This window comes from Diceros bicornis, chromosome 9 (genome assembly GCF_020826845.1).
Source record: "Diceros bicornis minor isolate mBicDic1 chromosome 9, mDicBic1.mat.cur, whole genome shotgun sequence".
In the NCBI taxonomy this organism is placed as follows: Eukaryota; Metazoa; Chordata; class Mammalia; order Perissodactyla; family Rhinocerotidae; genus Diceros; species Diceros bicornis.
The window spans coordinates 85,180,857-85,194,085 of NC_080748.1; positions in this window are offsets into that span (position 1 = coordinate 85,180,857).

A 13,229-nucleotide genomic window follows, 5' to 3' on the forward strand; every position below is an offset into this window, starting at 1 on the left:
TAGTAACAAAAAATCACATTTTCTCCGTATAAAGAAATCCCAGTCCATCCTAACATTAAGCCTTCCATTTCTTGTTCAGTTTTAAACTTCTCTCCTCCCCAGCCCAATCCCAGCCTTGGCCCTGGACTTGGAGGGGGTGGGGTGTTTGCCTTCTTGCTCCTTCCTGCCTGGACTTCTCTCCCCCTCCCCATCACCAGGTTGCCCCGGTTCCTCTTTACGACAGAGGAAGGGAGAGAGGTGAGACAGGGGAAGTTCCCTCCTGTGGGTAGAATTGGCTCTTCTGCCGAGGGGCAGTGCTTGTGTGGGTCCTTCCAAGAGGCCCTCTGGGGACCTCTACCTACAGTTCTCTGGTCTGCACGGTGCCTCCTACAACCGTGCACGATGACCCCTGGGCATCAGGGGGCCCCCCAGACCCTCCTTTTGGTGTCACCTCACCTCTCCAGAGGTCCGCTTCGGAGGTAACCCTTTCAGAAGTTCCCAAGTCTGCATTCAGGGTCCTCGTGCAGCTCCGGGAAAATGTAACTGCTCCTCGTCCCACCACACTCAGGGCACCAGCTGTTCCCATGGCAGCCGCAGGTGCTCAGGAACCTGTCGCTGCACCCCACCAACTCAGGGAGCATCTGAAGCTCTGAGTGGGTCCCCCCAGGTCCCCTCTCTTGCTTGGGTGAAGCACACGCCTCCCTCTCTATGGCGGGAAGAGAAAGATGCTCGGCACCCCTTCCAAATGAGGCTCCTTCTGTTAGCCTGGATGTGGTGACGAGGGGGTCCTGGCAGAACCTTTGTTTCTGGGTGTCCCCTAGCACCTTATTTTAGAAAGTGGGGTCCCTAGGCATTTCTCCTTATCAATACAACTGCTCTCTTGTTTCTTCTTTTTGCTTAATGATTTGTCTGGTGGGCTGATTATTCCACCCCACGTATTCTTGGCTCCTAATTTCACTTGAAGTTTTCCTCAGCTCTTTGCATCTAAGCCATCTCTCGCTTGGCTTGACTGGATGTTCCACTCTTCAGATTCCTGTGTCAGCCAGTGTCCCACAAGGAGGACAGAAGCCATACTGGCTGTTTGAACACATAACGAGTTGTTGGTGAATGTGAGGTATCAGAGGACTGCTGAGGTTGCACGGGGCACTGAGGTTGCACAGGGCAATCCTGAGGAGGCAGCTGCCCACCAGGGCTGGGGAAGCAAGAGGGAGGTTGGGCTGTCAGAATTGAAAGCTGAGGGCGGGCCTGGCAGAATGGGGCCTCCTCCCGTCTTCCAGCCCCTTTCTGTGTGCGCCCCGCTCTGGCAGACTCACCAGGGACCAGCGGATGAGGGAGAACAGATTTGCAGGGTCCCGGTCCCAGCACGACCGAGCAGGGTGTAGAAGGGTGGGTTGTAGCGCCACAACAGACAGGATCCCTTCTCAGGGAACTGTGCAGTCAGCTCTGTACTTGCCTGTTCCACAGCTTCTCCATCTCCCTGTGGGAAATGCCCGCGCTGTCTCCCCACCTCGGGGAGGACTAAGACGGCACCTGCACAGAGCTAAGACACAACCTCCTCACTGTTCTCGGCTCCCAGTCATGGCCCGTCTGCTCTCTTGCTGGTGTCTAGTGATGTCATTGTATACATAATTCTGGCTTTATTTTATACATACTATTCCACTCTCGTCATATTTACCGTCTCACTGACTTCACAATGGTCCATAAAGTCACTACTCTAACTCACCAAGCTCTTTCCCAATGACGTGAACATTTTCCAGTTTCCCACATGGATAGATAATGCTGCTGTGAACACACGTATGTCTATTGTTTTTCTTCGTTTGACATATTTCCTTATCCTCACACTTTACTCTGTCATCTTTACCGTCCACTGAGCATGTCTGGCGTCCCACACTCACGCTGTGTTAGGACCACCTCTGCTCAGCCTGGGTCTCTCTTTTCATCCTCTTTCTTAATCCTTCACATTAATCACTTTCTACTGGGCTCGTGCTTCTTGCCATATTTTCTCAGCTCTTCTTCGAACCCACATTTTACTTTGTCACCTTCATCTCTACTCTGTTTCCTTGAGCTAAGGGAGCCACCTCCATCAGAAATTCTTCTGTGGGGAGTGAGGCTTTTCCACCGCAGGCTAATTTGCTCACTGTCCGGGCAGAATCTTAATGAAATTTAGTACTTGGACAAGCACAAAGGCCCTGTTCCCTAAGGGACTTCTCTATTTTCTATAACTTGTGGCTTCTAAAAACTGGGTTCCAATTAATCAAACCCATAGTTCACTTGGTGTACTTTTTTTCTGGAATAAGTCAAAAGAACAGAAAATGGAGGAAATGAAAAATGTTTCCCTTTGGAAGTAGACTTTACACCCGAATGGATGAAGCCATTTATAAAGCAAAACATTTTCATGTAAGATGATTTTGCTGGCCCAGTATAAAACATGGTAGGCAGCTAACTATGTCACCAAATATTTACTTGTTGGCATCTACGTCTGTTCTCTTTTAGAAAGCGCTTCTCCAATGGAAATTTTTCTTTAAAGTTTTGCATGAAATATAGGTAAAAAAATCAATGGGTATTTTTAAAGAAAAATCGGTGCACCACCCACTTTTCAGGCCGATGTTTATTTCAGGCTTTACAGCCAATCAGCAGAGTCCTTACCTGCCTCCGTGATTTTATATAAAATCCAGGTAAGGGCGCTAAGAACGTGCTCGTCTGTATCCCCAACGTCAATTCAATGAGGAGAAAAGAGGTTTGTAAAACGTCTTGTTTTCCAACAAGCCTTGTCTACTGTCATCCTTAGGATTTACACAAACAAAAATTACTGGAATAGTTTAATCTTCAAATGCCTGTGGCTTTTTTACAAGTAGGTTTCCTCGGCCCTAGGATATGCCTTCTGCTCACAGTGCTCTCGAGCCTGCACGGTCTTCGTCTGAGGCCCTTGGACACGCTCCAGGGAATCCAAGAGCCCTCTGAAATTCTCTGCCTCCGAGGAGAGTTCTCTTGGCTTCCATCAGATTCTCCAAGGGCTTCTTAACTCCAAGGCTGTTAAGAACCAGTGTGAAAAGCCTGTCTCAGAACTTCCTATTTGTGCTCTTCTGGAAATAAGAAGGGGTGAGAATCTTTCCCAGTCAGCCCGGGGAGGTTCTGATACCAGCCAGGTCGTCACAACTGCGCTCCACACACAGCAGCTTCGCTCCCCGTTCAGAGGCTCGTTTCCACAGACCAGTGACGGAATTCACCCAGAGCAGGAGTGATGTGGGAGGGGGAGTCAGTGATGGGAAGGCGATTACAGGACAGCAACTTGAAGACAAGTCGGGTTGTGGAGGGATTTTTAAAGGTTGGGAGTTGGGGGACGTGGGGGTGAGGGGCTGGAGAACCAGAGAATTTGTCACAGAGGAGGGAAGGGACCAGTGGAAAGGAGAGGGAAGACAGAAAAGGGATGGGAAGTTAACAGAAAACCATCGGGGACGGGGCAAGAACTCCAGTGCCATGAACGGACCGACCGAGTTTGAATTAGGCCGGGCAGGCATGTTCTAGAAAGGAGGCGATGGGGAGTTGGAATGAGGGGGGTGAACAGGGCAGACGTTACGAGAGTGGTTGTGAAGTAAGAGAGGAGGGCTGCCAGTCCCCCAGATTCCTGCATCTCCTGTCACCTCTCCATTTGCGCCATAAAATAATGGAACAATCATTTTAACCAGTGTAAATCCCCTTAAAGTATACTGTAAATTGTGAAGCAGAGTATCTTTTCCTCTGAGAGTATACTTTCTTCCCCAAAAGGTAAAAATGCACTTATGGAGTTTTAAGTGCAATACAAAAACGACTTCTTGCAGCTAAAAGAAAAATCTAATTGCTGAGTTAGAGGAGAACATCCAGATTACTGGACTAGAATATAAGATACCTCAAAGCACGGAGTAAAAATATTGAGACAGAAATCACAAGGGAAAAAAAGAAGCTACATTGAAAATACATAAAGAAGAATTAACGGGAAAATAATAGAAGTTCCAGGATGTTAAAAAAAGGAGAGATGGAGGAGAGGGTATGAAATACAAGTAACTGAAGAAGACTTCCCTCAGCTGAGGAGAGATGGTGTCCAGGAGTCTGAAAAGGCTCGTCAAGTTCCAGGATGATAAACACATGTGCACATGTACACAGATCCTGACAGCCTGATGAAAGAGCTAATCTCTAACAATAAACAGAAAATCCTACGAGTTTCTAGACCAAAAGAACAAGCTACCTACAAAGCATGAAAGGATCGAACTAGCACAGGACTCTCTGTCTGCCACACTAGAAGCTATCAGACAACAGAACACCCCACCCCTGCTGAGGAAAGAGGGCTGCATCCCCGTCATTCTCCACCCAGCTGAGATACCACTCACTGGTCGGGGTGACAAAAAAAACACGGATGAAACAAAACAGTTCATCACCCACGTGTCCCATCAGAGGTAAATATCTGAGACACGCCACCAACAGCACACAAACCTTCGGATGCACGAAAGAGTGAAGAAGCAGCAATGGTGGTGAGCAATGATATATAGACACACACACGCGCCCAGGAGTGTGTGATGTAAGTGCTAAATAAAGACTCCTGGAAAAGAAGGTTTGTTCTACAAATAAAATGCTAACAATAGTTTAAAACTAAAATAACTGATTGCAAAATACAGGAATTTAGGGCAAAGAAAGGGGAGAAGGCAAAGCCTTGCAATGGTCTCTCTGGAGGGCTGATGCAGGGCAGGGAGAAAAGAGAGCAGATTGGTGGGGAAATAGTGTATCACGGCATCACACTTTTAAAAGTAGGAATATGGTCTATCGGTCAAGAATGGAAAGATAACCATTTATTTATTTATTTAATCTATCTTTTTGGTGAGGAGGATTGGCCCTGAGCTAACATCTGTTGCCAATCTTCCTCTTTTTGCTGAGGAAGATTGTTGCTGAGCTAACATCCGTGCCCATCTTCCTCTATTTTTTTGTATGTGGGACACCGCCACAGCATGGCTTGATAAGCGGTGCACAGTCCTCCCCCAGGATCTGAACCTGTGAACCCCGGGCTGCCAAAGCGGAGCATGCAAACTTAACCACTCCACCACTAGGTCAGCTCCAACCACCATTTATTAACTGTAAAATTATGTGAAATTTTTAAATTAAAAAAAAAAAGACACAAAATTGAATAAAGAGCAATTTGAACAAATCTTTGTTTTCTTTCAAAACAAGACAATTTGAAAAACACAGAAAAGGAAAATAGAAAACAACAGTGTAAAATAAATCACAATTTATTTAAAGTAAAAGGAACAAAATTAAGTGTATCAGTCAGCACACTAAATGTGAATGGACTTATTTTCCTATAAAAAATATCAGACACTGTCAAAGAGGCATAAAAAATAAACCACAGTTCGTGCTCCTACACAATCTAACTTAAAGCACAGTGATGAAGACAGGTTGAAAAGGAAGATATGGACAAAGCCTTATAAGGTAAACACACGTAAAAAGAAAAAAGGAACGGAAAATATGATTTTCCATTCAGACACACTGAAATTCAGGATAAAGGGAAAAATCAGGAGAAAGATGAACATTATGAATTGATTTAAAGCATAATTTGTGAAAAAGATAAAAGTCTGCAATTAACCTGTGCATTGAACATCAGATATTAATTTTTTAAATGATTTGAAATTTAGGGAAAACTGGATTTTACCATGTATGTTTTTGAGAATTGGACATACCTAACAGACGGGATCCGCAGGCTCTGTGGGGCCGGGTGAGCGGGCACAGGGAGAGCACCAGGGCCTCTGCAGTGGTGACGGGCAGTGCTGTAGCCTGACTGTGGTGGTGACACAGTCAGCACAGCGACGGAACTGACAGAAACAGCACAAAAAGGACATGCAAAACTGGTGAAATCCAAGCAACGTCTGCAGTTTAGTGACAACAGTGTGCTGACGTCGGCGTCCTCGCTGCCGTCGCGAGAGATGGCACTAGTGAAGGGACCTGGCGAAGGCTACACGAGCGCTCTCTGGACTATTTCTGTAACCTATTGTGAGTCTGAAACTATTTTGGAGGAAAAAGTTCTTTTTAAAAAAAGGCACCAAAACCTTACATAATAAATATAAGTAGGTAATCTCTCGAACAGAGTGTGTGCTCCTTCCATATGTCCATGGAGCATTTAAAATCTTAGCAAATTTTGAAAAGCAGAGATTTGTGGGCTCAAATGCCTAATCACCATCACTGGCCAAAACTCTCAATTTCTTAGTAATTAAGAAACAAATCCCTAGACAAAGATTTGATCAAGAGGAAATCAACATGGAAATGACAAATCTCCTTGGAAGCAAATGAAAAAAGAAAGTACTTTCTAATAAAACGCATGGGACACAGCGAAGGACGTATTCAGGAAAAAAGGCACTGATTGCTCACCTTGGGAAATGGGGAAGGGCACCACGAAGGGCCATGACAGATCTGAGGCGTCAGCCTGCTCGAAAGCTAACAGAGCTGGCCAAAGGTTCCTGGATGCAGGCAGAAGACAGTCTGCTGTCAGAGACATCAAGTATGATTTTCAAAATCCATAAATTCGTAATGATACTTAAAAGAAATTATTGGTTTGCTTTCAAGGATGCAAGAGCACCAACTCATGATGCTGAAAACTGGTAAATAAAATAAGAGAGAGTTCATCTTGCCTGTGCAGTAGGAACTATGTTCCAGGGTGTCCATATAGTTGATAAGAACAGAGCCTCGCTACGGAAGTTCAGCTGATGAGAAACTGAGGGACTACCTCCTAGGCCGTGGCAATTCCAAGTGAGGTGTCGAAGGTGGTGAGGCATTACTGACAGCTGCTGAAACGCATGGATGATGACAGGTAGACTCAGAATGGATGGGTCAGGACGACACCCAGGACCACTGACGGATCCGAGCACCACATAAGGAGAGACCCTGAGGTGTCACATCTGCTCTGATGCGAGTGGCGGGCAGCTGGCCTCCCCTCTCTCGTGGGGTACTTCTGAGGCAGGGTCCTGAGGGTTTCTCAGAGGGCCCTATCACGGATTGAGTTGTGTCCTTCAGAAAGATATCTTGAAGTCCTAACTCCTAGAACCTGTGGCTGTGACCTCATTCGGAAATAGGGTCTTAGCAGATGTAATTGAGTTAAGATGATGGCATTCTGGATTAGGATGGGCCCTTACCCAGTGACTGGGGTCCTTATAAAAAGAGGGAGATTTTGACACTGAAAGGGAGAGAATGCCTTGTGAGGACAGTGGCAGAGACTGGAGTGATGCACCTACAAGCCCAGGAAGGAACACCAAGGACTGGCAGCCACACAGGAGCTGGCAGGGAGGCCGGGACCAGGTCCCCCTAAAAGCCCCCAGAAGGGACTAACCTGCTGACACCTGGATCCTGGACTTCTGCCTCCAGAATTGAGAGATAAATTTCTGTTGTTTTGAAGTCCCCCAGTTGGTGGTGCTCTGTTGTGGCCATCACAGAAACTAATACAGGGCCCCAGGGGGATCAACCCCAGGTTCCCACAGCGGCAGCCCACTCATTAACATGGCCTCTACTTTCAGCCTCTCTCCCCTCCCCTCCACTTCCTCCTCTGTGCTTCTTGTGCTCACCTCCCAAATACGCTGCCTGCACCCAAGCCCTGTCTCGGAGTTGGCTTTCTGGGAGCCCAAACCCAAGGCAGTAGCTTTCAGAAGTGACCTTGGGAAGCAGACACACAGGAAGCGAATCTGGACTCACGTCTCTCACCAGCCACACTGCCTGGTCATAGGCTGCCGTATTGGTCAGGGTTCTCCAGAGAAACAGAACCAATAGGCTAGGTATAAAGAGATTTATTATAAGGAATTGGCTCACATGATTATGGAGTCTGGTGAGTCCAATCTGCAGGGTGGGCCTGCAGGCTGGAGACCCAGGGGACCACTGTTCCAGTCTGAAGCCATCTGCTGAAGCATTCTCTCTTACTTGGGGGAGGGTTGGCATTTTTGTTCTATTCAGGCCTTCTACGGATTGGGTGAGGCCCACCCACATTGAGGAGAACAATCTGCTTTACTCAGCCTACTGATTCAAATGTTAATCTCATCCAAAAACACCCTCACAGACACACCCAAAATAATGTTGACCAAATATCTGGGCCTCCCGTGGCCCACTCCAGTTTACACATAAAATGAACCGTCACAGATGTTATTGCTGGTGCTACATGAAGTGGTAACAACCCCCACTCTGTACCTCACGATGATTACAACTCTCACCTGTGCTGCATGGAATACAGAGCAGGTGCAAGGGAAGCATCGGCTTATGAAGTAACTCTAGCGTCCGAAGGAGACGGGGGCAGGGGCAGTGATAAGGACTGGGGAATCGGCTGACTTTTCTTAACTGCCCTAGAAGCCTTGAAGAAAGAGAATGAAAGGTCCAGGGAGCCGACAGGTGAAGGCCCTGTGAGAGGCAGAGGCCTCTGTGGCAGCACGGGAGAGACCTCCGTCCCCTGAAGCAAGAGGGCCCAGAGTTGGTTGTCAACGTGGCTGGTCTGCAGGGCAGCTGAGCCCGGCACCCAGGCAGGCCTCTGCCCAGGCTGAGTCCAGGGCTGGGCTGCGGGGAGAGAGTCCCTGAGACCTGGAAGGGGGCACTGGGTGGAGGTTTCGAGAAACTGGGATTTCTGATTCCCTGACAGATTAGCTAGAGAAGCACAGCTTTCCATGGCCTGGGGACCACGACAGGCTGTGCTGGGCTAAAAGACACGATGCTCAAGGGCTCCTCATGCTGTGCCCCGTCTCCCCTCACTGCCTCTGGACCAGCAACCGGCCAAGTTCCGCAGACCCGGCGGGGGCAGTCCCAGAGCAGCCAGAGGAGGAACGGCTTGTTCATCAGAATCCCCCTCTGTGTTCAAGAATGGGTTTGCTGGACGAGGGTGGGAGGGGCGCACGTACGGCTGGATGGGAGGGTCTGGGATGTGATGGTGCTCCCATCTCAGGATTAACATCTTGGTGCGCAGAGCCGGCCCTTAGTCTGTGCAGGGATAGCTCCTCAGGCTGGGCAGCCTGGGCAGAGTGGGGAGGAAGGGAGGTGGGAGGGTTGGAATGGACACCAGCTGGAGACCTGGAGACACTCCTTTCTCTAAAGCAGCTAGAATGCCCCGACGAGGGGCATCAACGTCACTAAGAGGACGTTCTGACAGGCAGTGGCCGGGAGGGGCGCCAAGTGACCAGGTGGAGCTAGCATAGCAGCCATCCAGCCCACAGGGATAGGTGCATTTGGGACGTGGCATGAGCAGGTCCCGAGGCACAGTAAGCTACTGACACAAATGACCCAGTCCTCCAAGTCCCCTGCCCCCGCTGGCTGGACTCCCAACATTCCTCAGCTCACACCTGCGACATCGCGGAACGTTTACTATGACCAGCTGGTAGAGAGAGAACGGGCCTGCTTTACGAATGGGTCTGGTTGATAATTTAGTATGAACCGAAAACGGACTGCTGCCACATGACAGCCCAACTCTGGGGCGGGATAAAGGACCGCGGTGAGGACTGCTGGCAGAGCTTTGAGCCTTTCATGGTCATCTCCTTTGCGCTCAGACGCTTGGACAGGGTGGGTGGCTGGCTCCTCGTCTGGGTGCCCGGAAGGGGCAAGGTGGGACGAGTGGTGGCAAGGAGGTGGGGAGGGGTCTGTGGAGGGACCTGTGGGCGCAGACACAGGCCTGTGGGTCTTGAGCCCCATGTCCATCCCCAGAGAGCATCACTGAGGCAGAGGCGCTCAGCAACCAGGCGCAGAGATGGTGTCTGTAGCCGAGGGCAGCCAGCCTAGGCTTTGCCTGCCACTCCAGTGCCCTGCACAACAGGCCATGGACAGCACAGTCCTGATGGCAGGGATGGAGGTGTCCAAGAGATGGAGGGGAGCAGGAGCTACAGCTACCGACTTCGCTACCCACAGCAGAGAATGATTCTGCCCGCTGATGTGGTAACACCAGCCACTTGGCGGCAAGTCGATCACACCCAAGTCCTGCAGTCCTGGAGGGAGAGGCGATTCCTCTCACTGGATGGATACATGCAGAGGCCAGGGAGGGGGTGACTTCCCGCAGGGTTAGGGACTGTCCTTCAAGACAGCATATACGTTGAACCAGTGGCTGTTATATGGTGTCGTTCCCCTGGTAGCTACAAGGCAGCATCCAGGCAGCAACGGGGAGAAAGAGCATTGGCCCCCTTACCATCTCTCCCAGGGGTCCACGTGGGGGATCTCCTGCTCTCTCGACTTTAGGCTCTGCTGAATTAGAGGTCATTGCCCCTGGAGGAGACCCTCAACCACAGGAGACGGGAGTCAGGGGATAACTCTTAGCCTGTTGGTCCTCCGGTTAGAAGACACTGAGACCTGTTCCTCTTTGCTTCTCCAGGCTCCCTGGGGGAACAGAGCCCCTTCTCCCCCTGGTCTCTGGGGGAATGGGGCGCACTTACACATCTTTGATTCACTTTTTTCCCTCCTCCCCGTTCACTTTCTCCCTTTCTTCGTTTATCCTTCCCGGGATGGCTTCCAGAATAAACTACTTGCACCCAAGTTGTTGGCTCAGGATCTGCTTCTGGGGGAACCTAAACTAGGGTAAGTGTCTCAGTGACATTATGTTTCATAATATACTATATTGGTAAAGTGTCTTCCGATCTTGAGTAATTTTTCAGCCATACATGTTTATTAACTATTTTTTTCCTGCCCTGCATCTTTAATTTTTAGCAGTTGACCATATTTATGCCAAATAAATAGGACCCTGATAAAATGAGTGTCTTTGATAACACACAGTAGATACAATGAGCTTCATAGAACTGCTTCTTACAGCATTTTTCAATCTAGATCATAGTCCAGTCAATAAAAGCAATTCTACAGGGAGAGATTGCTACGCACTGCTAGGTAAATAGCCATCTGCCTGCCTGGCTTCAGGTTGGGGTAGATTTCAACGTTTTTGTAACACCATCCCCAAGCACCAATAAGCTGACAAATAGAGTCAGCACAGTTCGGCTGAGCTTTGGGTGACTACTGGTTTGTGGCCGTTTGTGGGTGCACCGCAATGACGACTGGGAGGTGGCTCTCAGGCATTACCAGGCAGCCGAGCTGGGCGTGAAGCTGAGGTCCTCTCGTGAGATGTCAGGGAACTGAAGGGCACATGCTCTTCAGAGGTGGGTCAAAGGGCATCCACAGGCAGGGCCCAAGTCTTCCGCCAACAACAATCCTAACTGGCTCCAACCAACAGAACAACGAGTTCTCCTCTGTAGCACACGTCCTCTGTAATAGGAACTTGGAAAAATGTTAAGTGTAACCAAATGCCCACCTTGGATGCTAAAACAGCTCAGTTAAACACCAAAAAACACCTAGTTTTGAACAACGTTACTTTCTAGAATCCCTTACAAATAAACTTTTCTGAAATTAATCTACATCCGAGGTAAAAGAATGCCACTAATAGCTCTGAAGCATTTAAACGCCCAGGGACTTCTGAGACCAGTTCTGGCAGGTGGCCCGTGGGTCTCCCTTCTGACAGTAATTGGCGCCAGGTTCACTGGTGACCTAAGGCCACGCCCCAGAGTTGCCTTTCTGTACCACCATTTGATTGAGTCAAGTTGAATCTTACCCTTGTTTACCAGATTACAAGCACCAGATCTAACGTAATGGAATCTGAAATGACTGTACTCTAAATTACGTCTCCAAATGAGCAGTACTAAGAGTAAACAGGCATCTCTCAAGAGTGGAGAACTACTCAGGTCAACACCCTTCCACTGATAGAGTCTTTCGGCACAAAATTTGATGGAGCTGTTAATTGCCGTTTCCTAAAAGTCGTGTAGGGAAGTGGTCTAGAAAACATGTGCGGTGTGTGGGTCCTGGAGGCTCAGAGCCCAGGTTTGAGGCCATCTCCACCACTCGTTGGATGTGTGACCAGTAAAATGGGGACAATGAGAGAAACTCCACAAGGCTGTAGTAACGATGGTGTGACATAATGTGGGGGGGGGGTGGCGGGGGAGCACTGGGCAGAGACACAGGGAGCTCAGGAAGTGGCGGCTGTGACCACCGAGTAGGGGGCCCTCAAAATCCAGAATTCATACTGCTCTTTGAATTACTTTGTGTTTGCATTTGGAAAGAAAATTTAACGCTAACTCCAAGCTGGAAATAAATGCAATAACGATTGCAATGGAAGTACTCCGGAAGAAGGCAGAGGAAGAGGAGAGTTAAGCCTCTGTTTTTAAAAGTCTTTCTAGCCTTTGTCACTAACTGGGTTGCTATATGTGTCTGGCACACAGTAAGCTCTCTGTAGGTGACCGTTAATACCGTCTGAAGCTGCCATGGGCAGTCCTAGCAAGCAAGTGGGGAAGGCACTCCTGGACTGTGGATGGAGTAAATGGAAATACATGGACACCTTCACACCTGCTTCTTTCAAGAAGAGGCTCTTCTCCTTCGTTAGCCTTTACATGTGTCAATGTCATTCGTTGTTTGAAGAAGCAAGTTCCTTAAGTGACAGTTGGAGGGCTGAGTTCTTCAGGTTTGGCCCGAGTGCCTTCAAAGCCTTGTCTGCAACAGAGCATCTCTTGTCCAAGTGGGATCTGGCCAAACGGCCTGTTTGGACTGAGCTGTTCTCAGTCCTTGTTTCCCTATCATCTGCACAGACCCAGGTCAGCCTCTGCTCTTTTCTTGACCTTCCTCCCATAGTGTTAGAAACGTCACCAGCAACTTAAAACAGAGTCGCTCCAAGGTTTCTGGTCCTGGAGAGGGGCCAGCCGCGTCCCTGCCGCTGAGGTCACAGGCCTCCCAGCAGGGGGCACGCATGACACCGGCCGCACCGCGCTCTGGGGCCTCCATATCCCCAAGGATCGCAGCAGCGCCCAGAAAATCAATTCTTCCCTGAATTAGACCCATCTGGTTACAGATTTAATTATCATTTGTGTTCTGTAATTATTGGCTTGCAAGGTAGGGGGAGAGAAGCAAACATCTCGTTTTCAGCAACCCCCCAACCTCTTGAAATGAAACTGGCAAAAATAAAAAGAGCATTCTGGGAAGCATTTAATAATTTAAACATTCATGAATTGAGACTATAAATAAAGGGTTCCGAGTCCTCCGAGAGGGGAGAGGACAGCGGAAGGGAGAGGACAGCGAAAGGAGCCTGGCCGGGCTCTCGCCTCCGGAGGGGGCTGCGCGTGGGCTCCGCGGGGCGCAAACGGTTAAGAGCGCACGCGCCCCGCGGGTTGGGAGGCCCGGCCAGCCCTCCCCGGCCCGCGGGCTGTCGCCTTCTGGAGGTCACCGGGCCCTTGGGGCGGGGGCCCACAGCCGGC